At 47.8% G+C, this 25227-nt stretch overlaps 1 long non-coding RNA gene across 4 annotated transcripts in view; it reads left to right on the forward strand.

The window, feature by feature from the left end:
- The window catches only part of LOC126072925 (uncharacterized), a 72326-nt gene that overhangs the window by 12443 nt on the left and 34656 nt on the right, over positions 1-25227 (forward strand). For 2 of the 4 annotated variants that reach the window (XR_007516605.1, XR_007516608.1), the window contains exon 2: positions 24067-24247. The exons of 1 other annotated variant lie outside the window; for it this stretch is intronic. This is a non-coding gene — a long non-coding RNA (uncharacterized LOC126072925). Of the gene's footprint in view, positions 1-19228; positions 19280-24066; positions 24248-25227 lie in introns of all 4 variants that reach the window. One more of the 4 variants, XR_007516606.1, reaches the window with a different exon arrangement.

Consider the following 25227-nt stretch of genomic DNA (forward strand, 5'->3'; position numbering starts at 1 on the left):
CCTATTTCTAAAAGACTCAAACAGGAGATTGTGTGACAAATAGGGCTGCAGAGCATTCATTCTTAAGCCTCAAATACCAGAGAGGTGCAGTGGTTAGAACTCTCATTCTGCAGTTGCCAGTGTTATCAGAGCCTTGCTGTGTGCTCTTGGGCAACTCACTCCACCTCTCTGAACCTTAGTTTCTTCTGACAACTAGAGATCATTATCTGACGAACCTCGCTGGCTTGTTGTGAAGGTTAAGTACGATAAGCTAATACTGGTGACTTTACCTGTTACCTGTTGCCATGGAGATGACTTTGACTCATAGCGACCCTGTAGCGGTGGCTCTAGTTATGATTATTCAGATCTGTGCAGGATGACAAAGAACAAGGGCCCTTAGGGCATTTCTTCTTGCCCAAGTCTCCTAGAAACCCTTGGCTTGTGTCTCCACCGTCCCCACAGGTAGGAGACACAGCCATCCTTTTGGGACTTAGGGGTCCAGTCTGGCAGATGAGAAGGGGGAGGCTAACGAGCCTTTACGGCCTGGGACCCCTTCCTTGGACGGCTGCCCTGTTCTCTTGGCTCCGTTCCCCTTTTCCTTTGACCTCTGTCAGGCCCCTTGCCTTTCCCAGTTCTGAAGGACTTGCCTCTTCCCTGCCATTCGGGAACAAGCCTGTAATCCTGGACATGGACTGAAACTCAGACCCCCTCTCTGCTGCCTGGACACAGGCCAACCCGGAGAGGGTCTTTTCCAGGTGCCGTCAAGGTGCTTCTGACTCAGGGCGACCCCGTGTGTGAAGAGCAGAGATGTGCTCCGCAGGGTTTTCATGGCTGGGACTTTTTGGATGCAGATTGCCAGGCCTTTCTTCTGAGGCACCTCTGAGTGGGTTTGAACTGCTGACCTTTCAGTTAGAAGTCAAGTGCTTAACCATTTGCAGATCTGAGACAGAGTCTGGACCCGCTATTTCTCAGGCTTTTTCTCACTGGCTCCAGGCAGTGACCAACCTTGTCCCTACTCAGGGCAGCTCCTCAGCTCCAAGCTGCCCCTGTGTCTCATCTGAAGCCAGGGCAGAGCGGCTCCAGAGCTCTCTCAGATGTTCCTGAGGGGACTCTGGGGTCCAGATGGGACCCAGCATCCCTGCAGACCCCTCACGAACAAGGAAGAGACCTGAGCTGGATCAGGAGGGTGGCAGGAGAGGACGGCTGCATCCCTTCTCCCCCGGCTCTTGCTCTCCTTCGCCTCAGCACTCCCTGGGCCCTTGGGAGCGGTGGGCCCTGACCCTGGGCTAAGCCTCACCTCTTACCCCAGCCCCAACTCAGAGAGTTTGCTGGCAGCAGCGTGGATGACTTTGGTGTAGTTTCTGTGGTTTAATAAGCTACAAAAACGACATTATTTTAAGCCAATCTGGATATAGCACAAAAACTCTCACCCCGTCTGTTCTGTGAAACTCAGATACCCTGACGGGAACACAGCTCACAACCAACTAATACAATATTCTACTGGGCTCGCTGTCAGCGGGCCCCACACGGGCGCCCGGCTCCCCGGAGGACTGCCCAGCCGCGCTCGCTCGCTGCAGGCCGGGAGGGAGGCGGGCGGCCCGGCACCCGGCGGGGGAGGCGGCGGGCCGAGGTGGGCGCCTCGTCGGGGGCTGCCTCTCCTCTCCCCTAGGCGCCGGGGCCGTCGGTAGCCCCTCTCGGCTCGCCCCCCCTCCACGGGGACGCGGAGAGGAGCGTTTTTGGCCTGCTGACAGCAGTTCTACTCCCACAACTTACATATGTCTGATTCCGAAGCAGGGAAGTGTGTCCAACACACCCAATGCAAAGACAGGTTGTTGAATATTTTTTCTCTCATCACTAAAAAGGATTCCCTGCTGGGTGCAATCAAGATCCATAAACTCGCGGCTTGAGTCGGTGTGAAAGCGGCGCTCCAGCCCAGACTCCCTCGCTGGCGCTAAATGCAGGCTCCGGGCGGGCGGAGATGCGCAGACATCCGCTAGCAGTCTGGCCTTGCGACCGCCAGTTCCCGGCACATTAGGCAGCGCGCTTATTTTGGGCTACGCTTCGGTGGATTAACTTTCCGTGTAAAGTTTCGGAGCTCGGGCATCATCCCTGTGGCGCTGCCTCCTCCCCTTTTCGGTGGGTACCACGTTTTGTAGAGACAGAGGCGAGAGGAGGTGACTGACACGCGCAGCCGCAGGGTTCGGGCCTGGGAAAGGGGGGGCAGGGCAGGCAGCGCCCCCCGCTGGGGCCAGGGCAGGTCTTCCGTGCCGTGCTGTTGGCAGCCTGGGGAGCCCAGCTTGCTGACCCAGCCTGTCTCAGGTGGACCAGATACCCAACACTCAACTCACTGGGAAGACACTGAGCTTGCAGACTGAAGATCTTGCAAAGCTACGTTGTGGTGATAGGTCAGAGCCTTCCCTCTTTTGCTGCTGGTGGTGGCAGGCCTGGTATCCACACCCTACTCAACGGGTCTTCTGACTCTCTCCTACCTGGCGGACAGGACACACTGTGGAGGATGGAATCCTGCTGTTTACATGAAGACAAGAGTGCCTGCTTTTCTTTCTGAGATGCCTTTCCCCATCCCTCAAGGAAGGAGACTGAGGCAGAAAGGGACACTATAGCAGTGTTGGTTGGGCCATAGGAGAGCCCTAGGGGAGTTGGCGCGAGAGGAGAGAGGAAGTGGGGAAGAAAGGAAAAAAGAACATGGCCAGCCCCCAGACTCTTTTCCGATGCCTTGGGAAGGAAGAGCTTGGGATTTTGGCAGAAACCTGGGGGCCCCCCTTTGCCCCCCATGCTCAGTGGCCATCTGCTTTCAGGTTCAATGCTTTAAAACTCTTGTTTCCATGAATTATTGAGAAGCAACTAAAAATGAAGTCTCCCCAAAAGCACCCTCTCTTCTTCCATATCCTGCTATCCTGTTTGCTGGGGGCATACAATGTATCAGTTAAACCCAGAGTGAGCTTCAGGAATAGCACCCAGAGTGAGGGCAGCTTGGCTGGAATGCCCACCCCTGATAGGGTGTGGAATCCACTATTCACTCATTCATTTATCTCAAGAATAACCGGTCTGACTTAGTACAAGTTACTGGAGTGGGGCTGTGGGAGGCCCAGGAGGGCTCAGCCTGGGAAGGGAGACCAGACCACACCATGTACCTGTTTGTTCATTTGGGAGCACGGACCACAAGCCAGGTCCGGCTTTGAGTACTGAGCTCAAGCAGATGCAGTGAGAGTATAAAGGAGAGAGAAAGGGCTGTGAAGAGAGAAGGGGGCTTTGAGAAAGGATTACCGGGGAGCCTTGGAGGGCAGGGCTCTGTCCAGATCCCCTCCCTCAGCTCTGAGCAAATGTGAGGGCTGCACAGCGAATGCCACTTCCCAGCCCCACGTCCTTCCAAGACCTCCGCTGACTAGCGGAGGCCCACAGCCATGAATCATTTTGCCTCAAAGTTATACCAAGACAAAAACAAACGAAGGGAAAGAGGAAATGTGGAGGCAGTTTTGGGGAGTCCTGGATTAAGAAAAAAAAATTACGACCTTCTCACTCACAAATCAGCCCCTCTCTTTCCCTAGCCTCCTCCCCCACTCCCTTCCCTTCTCCCCCTCTCCAAGAGATCAGCACATTGGAAAGACAGGTTGTTGAATATTTTTTCCCTCATCTAAGAAGGCCTCCCTGCTGGGTGTAATCAAGAACCATAAACTCGCACCATGGCTCGAGTCAGTGTGAATCGAGCCCAGCTCGGCTCGCCTCGATTCAGACACGCACGGCCACCGCTGACAGCGTGGCGGCCAGCCTGCTCTCCAGCATCTCTAAGGTGCTGCAGACAGACGGCAGGCTCTCTTACAGTCCCCACCCCGCCTCTGTAATGACGGGCCTGGAATTCAGGGCGCCTCTCCTGAAAGGTCAGGAGGAGAGAGGTTGATGCCTGCAGACAAGAAGTTGACAAGTGCCATGGGTACTCGGTGGCCATCACCCCCTGTCCCCAAGTCCCCAGGGAGAGGAGGCAGGATGGTCTCTCAGGCCTGGCAGTTATTTCTAACAGACAACTGAACCAGATGGGGATGCTTCTGGCTGGTTTTCAGACTTGTCCTTTTCACAGTGGAAGAGGGCAGAGGCCTGGGGTTGCCCCAGAGGGCTGGGGTGGAGGACAGGGGTGGTAGGGGCTGGAATGAGTAGGGATGAAGGAGAGGCACCAGGGGAGCCAAGCTGCTGGGAGTGTGCTGCTGGCTCTTTGTCTGAAAATCCACTGGCAGGACTGGCAAACCCTTTTCAGATGCAAAGCTGGAGACGCTCCCCCACCTTCCCTTGACTTTCTGCCTTTGAAATGCCCCTCTCCAAAGTTACTGCCAATGTCTGGACCCCTGGGTTGGGTCACCTGTCCTCTCTGACCTCTCTGTATCCACTGTGATCTTTCCAACCCTGAATTTAACCCTAGCTTCCCTTGCCTAAAGGGTTTTCATACAGCCCTACTAGCTGCAGAGTGAATCCTAGGACCAGGGAATAATCAAGACCTGCCCACAACCTTCCTTTTAAGCCCCCTCACCCCCCAGCTATCCTTCTGGACATTCAAGCAGTTTTCCAAACACACGTGTATTTTCTCACCTCCAGCCCCTGCCAGTCTTGCCCTTTTTTCCTTATCTTTCTTGTCATTTCTCATCCTTCAAGGCTCAGTTGTAATGTCCCCTCTTCTGAGAAGCCTTCCCTGACCCTCTCCTCCTCCAGGCAGAGATAATCTGTGCTCCCTTGGCAGTTGGTACAGTTCAACCCTTCACACCCTGTGTTGTGATTGGCTGTCACAGTGCCCCTCCCCCACTGGGCATGAGCTTCTTCTCTGGGGCTGGGACTGTCTTGGATTTAGCTCTGTGTGCCCTGGGCCCAGAACCTACCTTGCTGAGATGAATAAAATCAGAAGTTTCATCACTAAATTTCAACATTGCTCTCTGTCCATACCTGCAGACCTGGGTATCTGTGCACCTGCATACCTGTGTACCTGGGAACCTGCATACCTGTGTGGTAGAGTGTACCCTCGTTTCCATGCAGAAGTCAGTTGTGGGCATGTCTCCCCACCCATGCTTTCTTTCCTTACCCTCCCAACCAGACAGGGAGCTCCTTGAGGGCAGGAACAGGGTTAATTCATCTCTGAAAACGCACATGCAAAGTGGGCACGGTAAAGATTCGTGGAACTGGGTTTGGATTTTATTAAAATGGGCCTGCTCCGGTTCAGCCTGGGAGCTCCAGGGGCTCTCTATATGGGGTTGTCGATGGTGGTGGTGGTGGAGGGGCTTCCCATAGGGACCTGGGGAAGCTCCTGTGCAGGATTTGGATGTTCAGTCTTTTCATTCAAGCTGGGAGGGGCTGCGGACCCAGATTTGCAGGCTCAACCTGGGGGGCTGGCTCCCAGGCAGAGCTGGGTGAAGAGGATCTCCTCTCAGACCACGGACAGGGGCACAGGCTGAGCAGGGTCTGAGGGCCTCCCCCTCAGGGTCTGCAGACCTCCACTAGCTAGTAGGAAGCCCAGCCCTGGGCCTCTTCTCCCCGAGGCTGTTAAAGGTCTCCAGGAGAAACCAGGGCAGCGTGGGCCCTGCTGCCAGCCTCCTTAGCCTCTTACGGGAGGCAAGAGTAGGAACTCTGGTACTAAGAGGGGGTTTCCTCTCAGGCAGGCAGTATGCAGGCCCTCCCGCCTTTGCCGAAGCCACAGAGATATTGCCCACCAGCTTCAGGGCTCTCATAACTCTTTCAAGACAATCACTTTATTTATATGAGTTTGTTTAAAAAAACCTACAGAGGATCCACCACGGGGACCTTGCAGACTGCCTCAGCTGGGTTCTCTCCTATCCTCCGAGCCCATAACTCTTAGTCTTTTGATTCTCCCAGTCCACAAACTATAAAAATCTTATTTCTATAAGGTCTTTTATGGTTACCAAGATAGTCAATAGTGTCATTTTCATTCATATCATTCTGCAGGGAAGTTAGAGGAAACGAACCAGACAGAGGAGAGCTATAAATAAGGCTCAGCTACACAGGGCCCCAAGCTGATCCCACTGCGTTCTTTAAAAACTACTCATGCACAGAATGCACACACGATGTGCACACATGCACACAAGTATGCACACGGGTGCCCACTCCTGCCTGGAGACAGGTGCACACAAGCTCACCCATGCACACAGGGGGCTTGTACGCACGGCGTGGGCGCACACATGCGTGTGCTCGTCTGTGCTTATACAACTTGGCAGTCTTAGAAAAAAGCCCTTTATGGAATTTGCCTGGCTCTGAAGGGCCAAGAGCAGGCAGCGGTACTTGCTGTGGCGAGATAGGGGGACTGACGCAGGCCAGCCCGAAGAACACATTCCAAAGCCATGAACTTCGGGGTTGGCACCCGGCCACCCGTGAGCTCATATGTGGGGCGCATCGGAATTCCTACCAACATGGGAGTCTGTGCTCCGGCCTGAGCAGGGAATGCTGAGGCAGCTTCCTCCAACCGTCTGCTGGTCTAAGGGCCCAAACCCTCATCCTGGGGGAGAGCCAGCCAACTACAGGATTGTGATTTGTGCCTAGCTGGGGATATTGATGGTTCAATGGTAGAATCCTTGCCTTCCATGTGAGAGGCCTGGGTTCGATTCCCAACCAATGCAACTCCCGCACAGCCACCACCTGTCTGTCACTGGAAGCTTGGATGTTGCTCTGATGCTGAACAGGCTTCAGCAGAGCTTTCAGACTCAGACAGACTAGGGAGAAAAGCCTGGAGATACACTTCAGAAAAAGCAGCTAAGGAAAGCCCTATGGATCACATCAGAACATTGTCCCATCTGCGACCGATGATGGGGATGGCAGAGGGCTGGGCAGCGCTTCTTTCCGTTGTGTATGGAGTCACCATGAGCCGGAGGCTGACTCCACGGCAGCTACCAACGACAATAAACCCCACCTGAGCGCCTGTTCACAGCCCAGCTTTGCCCTTAGGCTGGGACCCCAGAGGATGAGCCTAGGGGGCGACCCTGAGGAGAAAGCGGGAAGTCTTGGGCACCGCGGGTAGCATGTTGAGGCAGAGAAAGCTGGCAAGACTGTATGCTGGGGGCGAAGGGGCAGCCCAGACTGGGCCAAGCCAAGATGAAGAGGGCAGATTCAGACCCTGTGGGCAGGACTGCAAACTTCCTTCAGGTAAATGCAACCCGGCTCAGTCCCCGCCCCTGGGAGCAGTTGAGGGAGTGATGGGACTGCCCTGGCTGGGGCCAGGGAACCATGCTGTCATTGGAGAACTCTAGGTTCATCGGCCAGGGTGCACAGGAGAGGTCAGCTACTGGGAGCCAGGAGACACGGGTTCTAGTGCTGACTTTACCCTGCTGCCCCATGTGCTGTTGGGCAAGCGCCTCACCATCGCTGGGCCTGTTTCCCCCCAGTGCATCCTGAGGGAATGAGCGCTCAGGGTTCTCCTAGTTTGGGATCCAAGACGGCTGGAACTGAACCTGGGCTAGCTGCACTTTAGAGCTCCAGGGCAAGTGCATCTCCTTTGTTTCCCCATCTGCAAAATGGGGATGGTGATTTTTTTTTTTTTTAATTGTGCTTTAGATGAGGAGCTCTGGTGGCACAGTGGTTCAGAGCTCGGTTGCTAACCAAAAGGTCCACGGTTTGAGTCCACCAGTTGCTCCTTGGAAACCCTATGGGCAGTTCTACTCTGTCCTATAGGGTCGCTATGAGTCAGAATTCACTCGATGGCAGTGGGTTTGGTTTTTTTTTGGTTTTAGATGAAGGTTTACAGAGCAAATTAGTTTCTCATTAAACAATTAATACACATATTGTGTTATGACATTGGTTGTTGACCCCATGACACGTCAACATTCTCCCCTTCTCGACCTTGGGTTCCCCATTACCAGCTTTCCTGTCCCCTCCTGCCTTCTCATCCTTGCCCCTGAGCTGATGTGCCCCTTTAGTCTCATTTTGTTTTATGGGCCTGTCTAATCTTTGGCTGAAGGGTGAATCTCAGGAGTGACTTCAGTATTGAGTTAAAAGGGTGTTCGGGGGCCATACTCTTGGGGTTTCTCCAGTCTGTGTCAGGCCAGTAAGTCTGGTGTTTTTTTGTGAGTTTGAGTTTTGTTCTACATTTTTCTCCAGCTCTGTCTGGGATGCTCTGTTGTGAGGGGATGGTGATTTTTGACAGCTGGCCACATCCCCAGGATGCTGTGAGGGACAGGGCAAAGGTCCACGAGTGCAGGTTTAGAGCTTGTAAGTGATGCAACCCATCAAGATGCCCAAGATCCTGAAAAAACTCCCCCATCCCAAGCTTTCTCCACCCTCCTTATCCTTCCCCAACCCCCAACATACCCCCAAATGCTGAAATGTTGAGAATGGAGCCCAGGACTCTGAGCTCAAGGCCTTGGAATTCCTCTGTTTCCCCTCCTGCCTTCTTCAAGTGAGCGATTAATTGTTATTTAAGCCTCCCAAGTTAAAAGCAGCGTGCAGATTTAAGGATTCTTTCATTCCAATTACACACTGTTTCTGGCTGCACTTTAGTGCCAGGCTTTTATCTGTTGTTCTGGGGAATCACTTATCGGCCAGAACAGCGGGCTCCACACAGATTTCTTCCTGATTATGTTTAATGGCCAATGGAGAGTTAACCCCACTCCCTCCCCTGAGCTGTGTCGGCAGTTTTCCTGCCCAAAGCGGCCTCGGGGAGTGGGAGGCCATGGAATTGGGGAGCTGTAAGGACCACCATGTCCTAGAACCATCGGTGGAGGGCTTCGAGGGGACCCGTGTGGCCCGGGGTAGCTAAGGGGCGTTCCTTCCCCCACCGCCCATGTATTCCGTTCTGAATGCTGACAGTAGCTATTTGTTTATTTTATACACTCCAGAATTGTGGGTGTCTAGTTTTTTTTTTAGTGTGTGTCGGGCCCTGGGTTGGCATCATTTTCTAACTCACGTTGGTATATGCCTAGCTGTCAGAGCCATTGTGATACTCACGTACACACCCAGAGTATGCCCAGACCTCACAGTCACACATGCACACTCACGTCAATGCCTGCACACACAGGGACACCTCCTACTTGCACACATAGTCCCCCTGGTCTTATCTCCATAAGCACCCTCAACTCAGTCCCAACCATGTACACATTTGTCTCTTCTTCATTGTCACGCGGAGGCTTTGCTGCCTCTTTGTATGCCTGTCTGTCACTCACAGAATTAACTGTCATAGGCGCTTGGAGTGGACCTTGGAATGTCAGGTGACGGTATTAGCATCAGATCCCTGTGTCATCGAGCCCACTGTGTCACCCACTTCCACTGTGTCCCTGGACCCCATCGGTTATACCCAGTCAAATTGTACAGTGCCACAGAGTGGGGCTGGCTGCTCTGTCCTGTGGATGGGACTCCGTAAATCTCAAACTCAACTCCAAAGCGGAGCTCCTCATCTCCCCCAGACCTGCTTCACCTGCAGCTTTCCCCAGCTCGGCTCTCAGTAGGTCCTTCCTTCCATGGCTCCAGGACAAAGAGCTGGGGCCTTATTCTTGACCCCCTTTCGTTCGCTTCCCACTTTAAGTCCATCAGCAAATTAAACACGTATTCCTCCTCTGATTACCTCTCACCATCTCCACAGCCACCACCCTAGTTGAGCGGCCATCGCCTCTTACCTGGATCACTGCAATGACCCCCTAACAGGTCTCCTTGCTTCTACCCTTCCCCTCTACTCGGCAGCCGGAGGACATTTAAAGTCAGATCATGTCACTTCTCTGCGCACTTCCAGAGAAAAAGCTCAGGACCTTACAGTTACCTCAGGTCCCTTCTCTCCTGACTCCTCCTCTTCCTCCTTTGCCCTCCCTCACTCCACTCCAGCCACGCTGGCCTCCTGCTGTGCTCTGGCTTAGGGCCTTTTCTGTTCCCCTGCCTAGAATGCTATTCTACCAGATCTTCACGTGGTAAGATAGATATGCCATAAAATTTGCCATTTTAATCATTTTTTAAGTGCACGGTGCAGTGACATTAGCTACAATCACAATGTTGTGCAACCATTACCACTATTTCCGAAACTTCTCCATCACCCTGAACTCTGTACTCATTAAGCAACAAGTCCCCACTCTCCCCTCCCCCCAGGATCTGGCAACCACTAATCTACTGTTGTCTGCATCCATTTGCCTATTCTAGATACTTCATATAAGGGGCATCAGACAGTAGGTGTCCCTTGGTGGCTGACTTAATTCACTCAGTGTAATGGTTTCCAGGTCAGCTCTCCACTTGGATAATTCTCTTGCTTTCTTAAGGCTTTGCTTGAGTAGCACCTTCTTTACTGAGATCCCCTTGGGTATCCTGTTTTATTCTGTGACCTGCTGCCCCTTCCAGCCCCAGCCCTCTCAACTCTGTTCTGTTTTCCTCTTTTCTCCAGACAACATATACCTTCTGTCACAGGTAGGGTACACTGGAAAACAGACTCTGAGACAGGGAAGTGCTTGCAGGAAGCTGGTTGGGGAAGGCACTCAGAAGAAGACCTGTTGGGGAGTGGAGGAAGCAGACTTGGGCAGAGAGAAGAGTTCAATTGTGATGTAGTTACAACAAAGGCCTCAGCTGTTCCCATGGGATCCATGTAGCTGGATTGGGCTTTCAGAGTTGGCCCATATTGAGGCGAGCGAGTCGGGTGTTTATAATCCCTCACTGACCAGATATCAGATGTGGGCTTGGAGGGGCCACGATGTTGGGTGAAGCAGCTGTCTTTCCTGAGGGCAATTCAGGACAGGGACTCAGCTGAATGCCATGGACCACTGACTCTCCCAGAGTTGGGGGAGTGAGTGCCTCAGTTCAGAAGGGGGGATCTTGTGCCATACCACAGAATTCACTACACCCTTTAACATACATAAATGAGTAAATATATTATATTTATTGCTTATTGTCTAACTCTCCCACTAGAAAATAAGCCACGTGAGGGGAGGGCTTTCTGTGGATATTGTTCCTTGATGTTTCCTAAACACCTAGAACAGTTTTGACCCACAGTACGTTCTCTATCAATATTTGATGAACAAATGAATGAACCTCCCCATTTCTCAGTGTTCTGCTTGTCTCTCATCAACCTTATTGGAATCACAATCCCAGTTCTGTGGCCCACCAGTTGTGCAACTTTGGACAGGTTGTCTAAATTCTTGGAGCCTCTGTTTCTTCATCTGTAAAATGGGTATAATAAAAGTACCCACTTCACAGGATTTTTGGAAGGATGAAATGAGTTAATGCTTGTAAAGCACTTAGAAGGTGCCTGGAACAAAGATGGCACCTAATAAGCACTAACTGTTATATTATTGTTGCTTTTGATGATGTTGTTACTATCTTGGCTTCTTACTATGAGTTGCTGCTAGGAGTCTGATCAGACTTAAAGACAAAGCCAAGACCCCATTTGGGTTACCTGACCTTCCAGGAGTGCAGGGAGAGGTGGGCTCTGTTTCTACAAGTCAGTTCTGCAGAGCACAGTGTTTGGCTAATGAAGATAGAGATCTTCTCATAAGCCTCTGACTGGCATCCTTGCCCCAGGAAAGCTCAACGTGTACCTGTTTGTATACATGTTTGCATGGAGCTAATGCAGGCCATACTCAAAGCTGTACTTTGCTAACGGACAACTTGCCCAAGGCATTAGGCCCACACAGGAAGCCAGCCATTAGGGGAGCCTAGAGAGCCCAAAACAGCTATCTCTCTTCCCTCATCTTCTGTTTACTCTTTGCCTTTTGCATAGGTTTCTTTCCCAGTGCTCCCCTGAATGAACTCATTTCTCAGGTACCACTTTGGGTACCTACTGTGGTCAAATCCATTGGATGCTTACTTTAACTCAGCAACAATTGATACTGACCAACACTCTCCACCTTGAGTTTTCTGATTTACTGTCTGGGTGTAGTGGGTACTGTAGTATGGCTCCCCTGCCTTCCCTTCGGGATTGAGATACTCAGTCTCTCAGTTGCTGGAGTATTGGTGACTGTTATGGACTGAATTGTGGCTCCCAAAAAGGTATGTTGAAATCTTAAGCCCTGTACCTGTGAATATACCCTTGTTTGAAAATTGGGTCTTTCTTTAAATGTATTATCAGTTAGGCTCACATGAAGTTACACTGGAGTAGGGTGGGTCCTAATTCAATTGGAATGGTGTCTTTTTAAAGAAGAAAACAGACATAGACACACACAGGGGGAAGATCCCATGTGAAGATGCATCTAAAAGCCAAGGATTACTGGCAGCTACTAGAAGTTAGTAGAGAGGTATGGGGCCCTTCTTTTTTCAGAGCCCTCAGAAGGAATCAATGCAGTTGGTACTCTGATTTGGACTTCTAACCTCCAGAATTGTTCTTTAAAGCCACCGTTTTGTGGTATTTTGTTATAGCAGCTGTAAGAAACTAAGACTGTGGTCAACAGCATTCAGGTGAGTCCCTCCCCAAGAATTCCTTTTGGCCAAAGGGAATTAATTGTCTCTCCCAAGATTACACCCTCTCCCTGGAGGTAGTTTGCATTCAAGACTGATTACTAAAAAAAAAAAAAAAAAGCAAACTCATAGCCATTGAGTCGATTCCGACTCATAGCAACCCTATAGGACAGAGTAGAGCGGCCCTATACAGTTCCCAAGGAGCGCCTGATGGACTCGAACTGCTGACCTTTTCTTTAGCAGTTGTAGCTCTTAACCACTTTGCCACCAGGGTTTCCAACTGATCACTAGGGGACCATAAAAAGCCCAGCCCTCTTGTCTCTTTTTGCAAGAGGTCTAAAAGGCTATATCCGCTATAGTGCTTTCCATGGGATTGACTGAGGCCTCTGTTGCACATGCATCATGGTTCACCTTTTCTCCCTGGCCAGCTCTACTTCCCTCACTCTTCCATAGGTGTTATTCCCAAGAGCACTCCCCAGTAAACCCTCTGCAGGCAAATCTCCATCTAGAGCTGTTTCTAGGGAAGCTGACCCGCTACAGTTGGCACTAGGAGTGGTTCCTAGGAAGCAGATTCTACAAATGGGATTTTGGAGCTGGATCACCCACTGGTCAGTTGGTAATGAGAACCCCATCACTGGTGGTAGGTGGCGTCCTAATAGCCCCTGATCTACACTAGCGATGCAATTGTTAAAACTTTCACCAGTGGTGAACCAGGACGGGATACTGGTGGAAGGAACTATTTTGTGGGTACAGTACAGATATTTGATAGGCTCAAGGAAGTAGTAGTTATAAAGACTATGGAATTAGATGATTATTGCTGGGGTTATCAATGCATTGGAAAAAGATAATGAAAGGCTGAGGGTGATTAATCACCAATTTAAGGTGGAGGGTGGAAGCCAGAGAACCTCCTTCCATCAGATCAAAAGACTCCTACAGCTGGAGGGTAGAAAAAACAGAGGTTAAGACTAGGAATTAATTATAGGGTAGCAGATTTCCAGAGAAAATTGAATTCTCAACTCCAGCAAGTCTGCTATGCCTTGATTGGTCAGGACGTTGATTGGGAAGGAATGGGGCCCTGACACTTGGGGGCATCTGGGTTGATTCACTTGAACTTCCTGGAACCCCAGGTCACCTGGTTCTCTGAGGCAGCAGAGCTTCCGTCGGCTCACTGTTAAAGGCTAGTGCTTCTTCATCCTTGAAGATGATGTAGAGGTGTCTATGAGCAAGATGGCTGGCATGCGCCATGCACCCCCGCCCCTCAGGCCCACCCCGCCTCCCCTCTGGCCACCAGACGAATGCTATTGTTGTTAGTTGCTTTGAGTTACCTTGTCCTGTGCCATCTTCTTCATGATTGTTGGTATGTTTCACTCCATTGTTGCAGCCATTATGTCAGTTCATCTCATTGAGGGTTTCCCTCACCTTTGCTGGCCCTCCACTTTATCAAACATGATGTTCTTCTCCAGTGATTGGTCCCTCCTCATGAAGCATCCAAGATAAGTAAATTGGAAGTCTCAAACAATATTCTGTGATCCATAGGGTTTTCATTGGCTAATTGTCAGAAGTAGATTGCCAGGACTTTCTTCCCAGTCTGTCTTAATCTGGAAGCTCTGCTGAAACCTATCCACTGTGGGTGACCCTGATGGTATTTAAAATATGGTGACAAAGCTTCTGTAAGCCACCACAGTATGACAAACTGACAGATGGGTGATGGACCAGACTAAGAACTTGGGTTAAGCCTCAACATAGCCTGGCCTGCTAAGGGAAGGAGTCACAGCAGGACTTAGTCAGTGCATACCAGCAGGAGCTTCTGCATCATTGCCAGTCCCTTCATTGCCAGTCTCTATCCTGCTGGCCCACCTTCCATGTTGACATTAGAAGAGTCTTTCTAAAACAGGTATCTCACCATAGCTCTGCTCTGGTTAGAACTATTGAGGGGCTCATTTTGGCAACAGGATAATATCCAAATTTCTTTGGATAGTGTTGCTTCATCTCCTGCTCACCTGTTTTTTAATATGTGTCCTTCTTTTCGCATTTGCCCTGCATGCTCCTACATCTATGCCTTTGCTTTTGCTGTCCTCTTTGCCCTGAAAACTCTCTCCTCTTCCTCACTTCACCTGCCCAGTTCAAGTGCCACCTGATGACCTTCTGTGGGAGAGGGTATGTTCTCCTTCCAGCTCCCCTCTTCAGGGATGGTGCCTCCATCCTCAGTGTCTCAGGATCCTGGCTGCTGATGCTCACAGTTGCATCCTTCTGTGGGCCCGTCCTCAGCCTCAGGGAACTTGGAACAATCCATCTACCTCTGATAATGTGTGTTTTTTTTAGCATCTATTGTGATGTAGCAAACCACCCCAAAACTTAATGGCTTAAACTAACAATAGTTAGTCTTTTTCTCATGATTTGATAGGTTGACTGGGCTCAGTTGGGCAGTTTGACTCCATCTGGTGTAGCTGAGGTCACTAGTGTGGCTGTATTCAGCTGAGATGGCCACTCATCCTCCAGAGTCCCTGCTCATTTAATAGCCTAGCCTAGGCTTCCAGCTGGGCTCCAAGAGGGAGGGAGTGGAAGCTTCCATGCTTCTTAAGTCCTGGGCTGAGAAGATTTGGCATCTCACTTCTGCTGCAGTCTATTGGTGAAAGCAAGCCATGAGGCCTGCCCAGATTCTAGGGGAGGGGAAATAGACTCCACTTCTTGATGAGAGGAGCAGCTTTTGTGTCTAGGGATGGGGAGGAGTGGTTGATGACCATATCTGGAAACTATCTACCATAGCATGAACCACCTTAAAAGGCTATTAGGCTGGGCATTCCTTGAGGGCAAGAAGTATATGTATGCAAGAATCTGTATGTCACTTGTCCCTAGCCCAGGCACTTTCAGGAAATGTCAGATATTTTTGGTAACAGAGTGAACGTCAGCCCCAATATTCCTCCTGTGGTGTTTGGTCCCCAGTAGAGCCTGGGGAGAGGCTGGAGAGGTAGGAGAGCCAAGCCCCAGGCTGTCAGCGGCCTCTATTGGGACATCTCTTCAATTTCCAAGGTAGCTGACCCAAATGCTGTCTGGGAGTCTATTTCTGGACACAGACTCTGCCCCTGGGGGCATGAGTGGGGGAGCACATTTGATGAGCCACACGATTGCAGTGGGCCCCAGATCCCAACACAGACTTCATAATTAAAGTGCGTCTCTCCTCTCTCTTGGCATTGTACGTTTAGAGCATGTGGAAGTCATTAGTGTTGTTTGTCAAATATTCCCAGCTCTGCACCTGCTGAACACATGGAAGGATTGCACTTCTTGGCCCTCTTGTGGTTGGGTGAAGCCTTGTGATTAATTCTGGCCAATGAGTTGTGGGTGGAAGTGACTTGTGACACGCCTGGGCCAGAGCATTTAATTGCTGTGTGAAGCTCTTCCAACTACTCTTTCCTTCTGCCTTGGTGACTGGCAATGTTTGAAATGGTGTCTTCTTCATCACTTGGGCTAGGAGACAAGGAGATGAGCTCCTAACCAGTCTATGATATGTGCAAATGGCATGAATAAGAAATAATCTTTGTTGTTTCAAACCACCGAGACTAACGCGTTGGTTGTTAAAGTAGCATGACTTAGCCTACCTGACTGACACAGGGGTCCTGAGTCAGCCCAAGATGAACTCATCTTAGCATTCAAGTAGATCCGGAGTGAGATATAGGCAGGAATCTTGGGGAAAAAACTCACCTGAAGGGAGGAATGAGTAGAGGCTAGAGTACATGTTGGGATGGTGTCATGGATTGAATTGTGTCTCCCCAAAATATGTGCCAACTTGGCTAGGCCATGATTCCTATGGTGATGTTGTTCTCCATTTTGTGATCTGATTATCCTCCATTTTGTGATGTAAATCCCAGCCTCTATGCATGTGGTTATGGTCCCATTTGGGAGTGACCTGTCTGTTATGTTAATGAGGCAGGATTAAAAAAAAAATTTTTTTTTTCATGTTAATAAGGATTATATTAGGGTGGGATGCAGCATCCTTATTCAGGTCACAGCCCTGATTTGATATAAGGGGAGTTTCCCTGGGGTGTGGCCATCATCACCTTTAGTCTTACAAGAGATAAAAGGAAAGAGAAGTGAGCAGAGAGAGAGGGGCCTACTACCACCAAGAAAGAAGAGCCAGGAGTGGAGTGCTTCCTTTGGACCTGGAGTCCCTGTGCTGAGAACTTCCTAGACCTAGGGGAAGATGGATGAAGACCTTCCCCCATAGCGGAACGAGAAAGTTTTCCCCTAGAGCCTGTACCCTGATTTCAAACTTCAAGCCTCCTAAGCTGTAAGAGAATAAATTTCGGTTTGTTAAAGCCATCTACTTGTGGTATTTCTGTTATAGCAGCACCAGATAACTAAGACAGGTGGGAATCTTGAGTACAAGTCAACTGATACAAGCAACGAATGTATTAATATCTGTTAGAGTTATATCGCTATTGGGTGCTGTTGAGTTGATTCCAACTCGTTGTGACCCCATGTGAGAGGATATAATTGTCCTATAAGGTTTTCTTGGCTGTAATCTTTACAGAATGAGATCACCAGGTTTTTCTCCTGCAGAAATGCTAGGTGAGTTCCAACAGCCAATCTTTCTGTTAGTAGCCGAGTGCTTAACCGTTATACCACCAGGAATCCTTATTAGAGTTATAAAGGCTTAATATTAAAACTAAATGGGATAAATATTTCTGGAAAGAGGGAACATTTAAAAAATGTTCCACCCTTGTCCTCTCTATGTTCATTGCTTCCCCCATCTTCTCAATATCCTCATTCATGGCTAAGGATTTGAGTAGTTGTCTTAAAAGCAGAGTGACTTGAATGCTCAGATATTTGCATATGGGCTTTCCTTCTGTTGCTTTCTTTATTCTAGTTCAGTGGCTCTCTAACTTTAGCGTGCCTAAAAATTTCTGTTCATGGCTTTATAAACAAACACATGTATACTCTGTATTATGAGTGGTTTAAGAGTTTTTCAAGGGTACTTTTGACTACATGCAATTGTTGTTTTATGCAGACTTCAGAATCTCACCTTAAGGGTATAAGATGAGATTCTATTATTCAAAACCAAAAGAATCTTGCAAATTTCATGAGACACTGAGAGCACACAATGTCAGCAGCAGAGGCTCTTAGCCTGTTTATCCACCCATTGCCCCAGTCCTGTTGATATTACCCACACGGTCTACGCCTCTACCATCTCCTGCCTGGATTACTGAGACAGAATCCTAACTTGTCTTTGTGCTTCTACTCCATCCAATCCATTGTTCACACCACAGCCACAGTGATCCTTTCTAAATACCAATTTAGTCATGTTCTTCTGTGCCTAGATCCCTTCACAAACTTCCATTGCTCTTACCAGGGAGACCAACATCTTTAATGGGGTCTAAAGGCCCATTGGAGTCCCGAGGTGGCACAAACGGTTAAATGTTTGGCTACTAACTGAAAGTTAGCCACTTGAGTCCATCTAGAGGTACCTCAAAAGAAAAGCCTGGCAATTTACTTCCAAAAGATCACAATCATTGGAACCTTATTCTGAAACATATGGGGCCACCATGAGTTAGAGCCTACTTGATGGTAACTCATTTGGCTTTTTGGTCTCAGGGTCCATAGGATCTGGCCCTTGCCTGCCTCTCCAGCCTCATTTCACAGCGGTCTCCCCTTGGCCTCTGGGATTGCCCCATGCTGGCCTTTCCCCTCCACCACAACTTTCCTGTCCCTTACTCCCCATCACAAAGGCTTGTCTTCAACTGTATTTTCTGCTTGGGATGTTCTTCCCCCACTCCCTCTTTTTTGCCTGGTTACCTCCTACTCATGCTTTAGATGTCAGTTCAAGTGTTACATCCTCAGAGAAGCATTTAAACTAGTTTATTCTTTATTTGCTCTTGTAGAATGTATTGCTTTCCTTCAGAATATTTGTATCGGTTTGTCGTTATACACTAATTTGTTTATCTGATGAACACTTGCTTCTTCCACTAGAATGTAAGCCCTAAGAGGGCCAGGACTGTGACTTCCTTGTTACTCTTGTATTCCTAGCACATGCAATGTATGTTTTCTGCATGAATAATTGAAGTGTGCTGGTAGCAGCTCAGTGGCAGTGACAGTGGCTGTGGCTTTGATATCAGCAATGGCACATTCTTTTCTGTCTGTTTTGGGCTATTATTTGCTTTGATTCTTGCCTTGGGCATGAGTGGCCTGGGAAAATAGACATTACCTCCACATGCAAATACCAGGACCCAGAGAATAGACGAGACCTAGAGGCAACAGTGGTTGAGACAGGTCCAAAATCTGCTCCAGACTCCAGGTAGAGAGTTCTTTCTGAGCCACCATACTACCTTGCGGCCTGTACGCTGACAAACAGGGGACTTCTTCTGAGGTCTCCAGCATGTGAGGTAGAGATAGCACAGTAGTAGTATCTTTTATAAACAATTCTTTTATCTCTCCTCCATTATTTCTTTCTCTTCCTCCTTTCCTCCTTTGAGTCAAAATTAATAAACATTCTCCTATCTAGACTTAAATCTCCACCCCCTACATTTTTTTCCTTCTCTGGGATAACGTGGCATGGGTGAGACTTTTTGAAACCTCAATGAGAGAATGAAATGAATCTGGACTGAGCTCAGTCTTCCCCAACCTATGGGGCTGCTTGAAGCCCCTTATGTGGTGTTATTTAAGGCTGGATAACTCAGACTTTGGGAAATGCATTAATGTGGAATTGTTGTGTAATTGTCTTGTTGGAGCTCTAGGGCCTGATTACACTTCTGTGGGTGGGAAGTGAGATTTCTCTTGGAAGGAACTGACATTCCCAATTTTAATCATTCTGGGAAGAGGTTAATCCTGGAGCAGAAAATGAAGAAGTGTGAGGTAGGATTTAGCCTTAGGGGAAATGTTCTTCTTCTTTCAGAGCTTTGGATTGGACTGTCCCGGATTTTAAGGCATGGAGATATTAGTGAAGGTAAGGTCAGCTGCTATAACAGATAAACCCTTAATATCTCGGTATCTTAACAGAATAAAAGTTTATTTCTTGCTTCCAAAACATATGTTTCTAATCAGTGGTGACTTTCTTCCAAGTGGTGATTAGGGACTCAGGCACCTTCCATCTTGTCATTCCCTGTCTTTAACATGCAGCTCCCAAAATCACCATAGGAGTTGAATAACTGGGTCAAGTCTCAGCACAGCTTGAGCAGGGAAGCACAGACCTGCTCCAGGAGGAAATAGCTTATTCACTAAAGGAGCAGCATGAACTGCCAATATATACCAACAGGAATCAGGGGAATACACATGAAGGTTTTGGACTTGTGTAGGAGAGTGAGAGTGTGAGTCTAGTTGGAGTATTTATTAATATAGCAATACTTTCTGGGACTCAGGATTTAACATCTGGCAAGGACATTTGGAGCCAGAGCTAATATGTTGCTGGAATGTCCCTGTGAAACTTGGACATAATAGTGGTCTACAGAAAATTAGGTGGAGGTGCCAGAATTGCTTTGGTAAAGTATTGGGGAGGCGGGTCAGAGGGTTTAGAGATGTAGCATGAAACTATGAGACCAACTGACTATGTTCTCTGGAAAAGTCCAGAGGACACTCCCCTTGCTAAGGCAGTAAAGAATGCACTAATCAGGGAAATACAGCATCACTGAGAAGCTCAGCTGTGGCTATCTTCTGTAGGCGAGGATTGATTATAGGAGATGCTGCCATGGAACTGGGCTCCCTAATGACAACGGGGACGATAGGATTGTAGAATAGCACAGGCCAAGTGGCAGCAGGTAACTGATAGAGGAAAGGTGGACTTGAGCACCCCAACAAGCAGCAAAGCCAAAGTGGCAACCTGGGGATCTTGACTCAAAGGGATCTGTACTGATAGCTAATACGCCATGTTCCTAGGAGCTAGGTATATGGGCAACCAACAAGGGTACTTGACTCTATAACCAAAAAAGATCAGGAGTGGGTTATGTGAGCCTCTGCAATGGAAATTAATAAGTCTTCACCCATTTCCCAGATCTGAGTCATTTTTAGACTCAGACCCCTTTGATTGATGAGGAGGCCAAGCCCCCTTAAGGAAGGACCCTGCAATTGCCCGAGCATGTACGATAAATATTTCCCCAATTCTTCTCCAAAGGGACCTATGACTATTTGTCAGAGAAACTGTACATTGGGGAAAAAGGGCCATTAGATATAGGACCAGAGATGACACTGATATCAGGGAACTCAAATGCCATAATGGCCCCCATATTAGAGTCGGAGCATATTGAGATAAGGTTATAAGGGAGTCCTAGTTTAACTCTGTCTCACAGTGGGTCCAACGGACCTGCACACTGACTCTGTTCATTTTCCTCATTTCTGAGTGTATAATAGGAATGGATATACTTAGTAGTTGCCAGACTCTTTACACTGGTTCCCTGGCTGTTATATAAGAAGCCCAAATAGCGGCCTTAAAAAATGTTCTCCACCTCCCTGGCCAAGATATTAAATCAGAAGCAATTCCATGTCTTAGGCAGCACTGTAGAAATTAGTGCCACCATCAAAGAAAAGACTCAGAGGTTGATTTTTCCCATCACATCCCCATTCAGTTCATTGGTGTGGCTGCTGAAAAATCCGGATTGACCATGGATAATGACAGTGGACTGCCATAACAAATAGTAGCCTCAACTGTAGCTGCTGTGCTGGGTATAGTGTCTTTATAGAACAGATCAACATAGCCTCCAGCATTTACTATGAAGTGTTTGATCTTTTCAATCCACATCAGGAAAAAGGATTAGAAGGAGTTTGTATTCACATGAGAAGGACAGCTATATATAGAAAAGCAAATCCGTTGTGGTGGCATCGTTTCTGACTCATAGCAACAGTATATGACAAAGTAGATCTGCCCCATAGGGTTTCCAACGTGCAGCTGGTGGATTCAAACTGCTGACCTTTTGGTTAGTAGTCAAGCTCTTAACCACTGTGCCACCAGGGCTCCAGTATATTATGTATATATAATACAGACAGTGAATATATATATATATATATATATATATATTCACTGTCTTGCACCAAGGCTATGTTGATTCTCTTGCTGTCTGCCACAATATAGTCTACAGGGACCTTGGTTGTCTTGATATCCTTCCCCCCAAATCATCCTGGTCCTCTATATTGATGGCATCATTATCATTGAACCCAATGAAGAAGAAGTGGCAATTATTCTGGATGCCCTAGGAAGAGACACATATGTCAAAAGGTGGGAGATGAACCCACCTTCATATTGGAGAAGCTTTTAGGGATATTGTTGTATCTTCCTACTAATGGGGACAATGAGGAACATGTCTAGAACTTTTCTGTCTTCACTGTGAACTTTCCCCATTCCCTTCTTTTCTAGTGCTTCTTGGAGCCCTGGTGGCACAGAGGTTAAGATCTTGACTGCTAACCAAAAGGTTGGCAGTTTGAATCCACCAGCTGCTCCTTGGAAACCCTAAGGGGCAGTTCTACTCTGTTCTATAGGGTCACTATGAGTTGGAATTTGACACGACTGCAATGGTTTTTGGTTCTTCTTGGCCACTATCTTTTGTACCAGAATCCTTGCTCTTGGGGGAAAACAACAAGACAGGAAGCATTTTAAGTTTTGTCCTAAGTGCAATGGAATCCATTGAACGGTTTTAAGCAAGGAAGGTGCGTGATTGGATCTGCATTTTAAGGAAATGACTCTGGTGGTCTTGTAGAGAATGAATTTGGAGGCAGCCAGAATGGATTTAGGGAGTCTAGTTAGGAGGCAATTACAACAGTTCAGACAAGAGGTTGTGGTGATTTGGATTAATATGTTCATGGTGGTAGAGATGGAAAAGTAGATGGAGTTGAGATATTTAGGAACAGAATCAATAAGACAAGAGTTCCCTTTGTCTATTTCAGATGAGTTTGCTCACAGCTTTGCCCTAGGGCGTGCACACGTGCTCATACCCACTCTAAAGCCAGTAGCTCCAGGACAAACCCTGTCTTATTGGCAGGCTGTCTGTTGGGCTGTCTTCTGGGAGGAAGGGCTGTATGTGTGACTCAAAGAGCTTTATCACTGGATATTGAAACAATGCGGTGCTCAAGTGACCCTGTGGTGAGAACTTTCTTGCTTAGCCTAACAGAGAAGAATGTTCTCCTCACTTTAGCAAAGACTTCAAGTCCCAGCTCTGCTTGAGCACCAAGAATGCCATTCAGAGTGGCACCTCTGCAAAACTCTTGGACTGCAAAGCTGTGTTTTTCAACTGATCATCTCTCTGATGAACAGCAGTCGGGACTGACTTGTGGGAACATGGTGGCAGCCCCAAGAATTCCCAGAAATACTTGGTAGGGGAGGTGCAGGGAAGTAGAGTGGCAGATAACTCTCTAAAAACTGGATTTCCTGCCATCAGTCAGCGGGGGCTCAAAGTTATCAGAGTAATGTGACTGTGTTTGTACTCAGGATCCGGTCAAGCCTGATGTATTTGTATTACAATGTTTATTATTTCATGGATCTTCTGGATGGTTTTGGCTGCCCAGCCACTCTCCTTAAAGCCTGGGTCTCCCAAGGCCCTGGAAAATGTAGTAGGATCTAGAGATGTGATAGTGATGTCTCAGAAGGGACAGGGCTTGGTGATTCATCACCTGGGACATAGTAGGGACTCAGCAAATGTGTGCTGGGAGAAGTGGGAAGTGGGGCAGAGTCTGATGATTCTCAGACTTCTGGCTTGGGTGACTGGATGGTGGGGTGTTGAAATCAGTTTTGGATGTCCTGAGGAACATTCAGGGAGTAATGTTCAGCATATTTGTATTTCTAGGGACTAAACTACAGCCTGGCATATTGGCAGCTCAATAAATATTCAACCACATTAGTCAAGCTCTTCCCCACCAAATTTCCCAGCAATACCTCAGCAGAGTTGCTGTTGCTTTCTGTTTGGGACTAAGTTAGCTTAAAGCCCAAGATCTCTCATTGAGGCTGCATGGCTTTGGACAGTCTCCACAAAGAGCTGGACACATTGAAGCCTCATTTGAATATTTAAGGCCAGAAGAGCCCGGAGGTGGGAGATGAAGAGCTACAGGCGTTCTAAAACCCTAAACCAAATCAGTTACCATTCCAACTCACAGTGACCTCATGTGTGTTAGAGTAGAACTGTGCTCCATAGGGTTTTCAATGGCTGATTTTTCCAAAATAGATCACTAGGGCTTTCTTCCCAGGTGCCTCTGGGTGGACTCGAACTGCCAACCTTTTGGTTAGCAGCTGAGCACATTAACTGCTTATGCCACCCAGGGACTTCCACATGAATGCGGCACCCAGCTCTTCTGAATGAGGTGGTGATTTAGGGATGTGCACGGAATGAAAACAGTAACACTCTCCTTCTGGATCGGGACACTACTGTAATCCTTATGATTACGGAGCTTATAAAAAAAAATTTTTTTTTTTTTTTTGAATACAGGCTTTGGAGTTGGATAATCTGGGTTCAAATCTTCGCTATTTCCTAGTTGTGTGACCTTGGGCAAGTTATTTAACCTCCAAACCTCAGTTTCCATATTTATAAAATAAAAAATATTCACATCATCTACATCATAGTGTTGTGAGAATTAAATGTGATAAAGCATATATAACATGCTTAACTCAATGACTACCATTCAGGAAAAAAAAAAAAAAAAGAAGCATCCAGTAAATGCTATTAATAATTATACTAATAATTATTTTTATCCACCCAGCAATACCATATATTCCTTCTACCCTGTGATTAAGGTATCATTATTATTCCTGTTTTACAGATGGGAAAGAGAAGCTTGGAGAGGTGAAATGACTTCACCTAGCCAAAATTATGGTGGAGCTGACCCAACTTGTCAAGACTTGTGACCCCAAATCCCATACGTTCTCCATGACCCATCTCATGGAAGGCTTAGGTATAATTGAGTGGGTTCACCCAGCTCAGTCCAGCAGCAATGCCAGAAGGTGAGACTCAAATTCTAGGAGAACCAGCTGGCTGAGACACAGAAGTATGTTTATGTTTATGTTTATGTGTGTGTGTGTGTATATGTTGGGAAGTGAGGATAAATTGGTAAAATATCTCCTTTAACTCTCCAAAAATGTCCATGAATCTCCAACCCACAGTGGGCATGCACCTGCCCCTGTTCTCTCAACGCCCTCCTGAGGCCATCCCATCCATATTTTCCCTCTGGAACCGACAAAGATGAATTCAAAGGAAAGAGAAAAACGTTCCTTCTTCAGGTATCTCTGCAACCTACTACCCAGCCTGCATCAATAGAACTGATCAAAACCTGGGAGAAATCTGAGATGAGAATATCTAGATGTTGTATTGGTTCTGATTCTGTCACTCTATGACCCTGGAAATTCATTTTCTCTTTTGGGCCCTCAGTTTCCCTGTCAGCACCAGATACAGACTGCTCCAGCCTGACACTCCATAACTCAAAGTTGCACCCACATCTCCTACCTTTGGGGGATAGAGAGAGGGGCAATGGCATCAATCTCCTTGCTGGGATGGCTCTTCTGAACTCTATATTTCTTGCCTATAGTGACCGGGGAATTTTCCCCTATTGATTGCTTTCTGTAATCGAGCTTAACAAATAGAACTTCCCCCAAATGATTCTTCCAACTAAACTGATAGAAAGCTAACCTTGTTATATTTATTGACAGAACATTGAAATAAATATTATAGGTCTAGAGGGAATGTTTCAGTTCATTGATTTTTTTAAGGAAATAATAAATGGAGCCTATTCCCTTCGGCATATTATGCTGGGAATAATCTGAAAAAATGCTTAGCTTGTTCAACACAGAGCTTAGAAACCCTCCTTCCACTCCCCGTGGAACTCGGGCCCTTTGCATAAATCTGCTCTGGCCCAGACAATCAATTTTCAATTTTAATTATTTTCAAAACTCGTTTATTATTTGCTTGTTCGGTGAGTTGGGAGCTT

The sequence above is a fragment of the Elephas maximus genome, chromosome 3, assembly GCF_024166365.1.
Source record: "Elephas maximus indicus isolate mEleMax1 chromosome 3, mEleMax1 primary haplotype, whole genome shotgun sequence".
In the NCBI taxonomy this organism is placed as follows: Eukaryota; Metazoa; Chordata; class Mammalia; order Proboscidea; family Elephantidae; genus Elephas; species Elephas maximus.